Source organism: Arachis ipaensis, chromosome B02, assembly GCF_000816755.2.
Source record: "Arachis ipaensis cultivar K30076 chromosome B02, Araip1.1, whole genome shotgun sequence".
Taxonomy (NCBI): Eukaryota; Viridiplantae; Streptophyta; class Magnoliopsida; order Fabales; family Fabaceae; genus Arachis; species Arachis ipaensis.
Window position 1 is genome coordinate 5,193,364 of NC_029786.2, and position 925 is coordinate 5,194,288.

Consider the following 925-nt stretch of genomic DNA (forward strand, 5'->3'; position numbering starts at 1 on the left):
TAGTAAACCTTAAAATCAAAACTCTATATTTTTATCAATTACACAAATATTAGCACATATTATAATATAACAAAAAAAACTTTTTTTTACTATAATTATTAGCTACGATAATTGCATAGATATGAAAAAGGCACTACTATACTAATGTTGGATGGAGGGAATGCTTCTGGAATTGGAATTAGAAATTAGAACTTTTGGCGTTATTATTTTCTCAATTACAAAATTATTGTGCATGTAACCACAAATAATTGTCATACAATACAACCCTAATTTATCATTATTATTGTCATAAATATCCATTTCAATTATCTCAATATAAAAAAGATAATGTTAAAGAGACAAAAAAAATTAACCTAAACAATTTAAATTTAATTTATCTTATTTAATATTTATTTATTACATGATGTATTAAATAAAGTCAAAAATAATAAATTTTGACAATTTTTTATTAATATTTTTTTATTATCAAATATTTTTATATAAAAAATTACCTATTAATTATAAAGATAAAGAAACTACGTACACTAGTAACTATTTTTAATCAATTTCATTTTGAAAAACAAAATCATATATGACTATAGTTGACTACCTATCTAGTGTCTAATATCATAATTCAAATTAAAAATGATTATGATAATAAAGCCGTGCATTAACTTAGTATTAATTAAGAGTGTGTCTAGATGATAGGGTAGTAAGAAAAAGTTTTAAAGAGTATTTAAGATTCATAATGTCAAAATAATGTGTTTGAACTATAACTCAAATGATTTTGATGTGAGTTATAGTTCAAATGACATGATTTTTTTATACTCATCTAAAAAGTTGCGGGTTCGAGTCTTCTTATTTTTTATTAAAAAAGATGATTTTGATAGAGAGGGAATCTCAATTCTCTTTCTCTCTCTCTATATATATATATATTAACATTAAA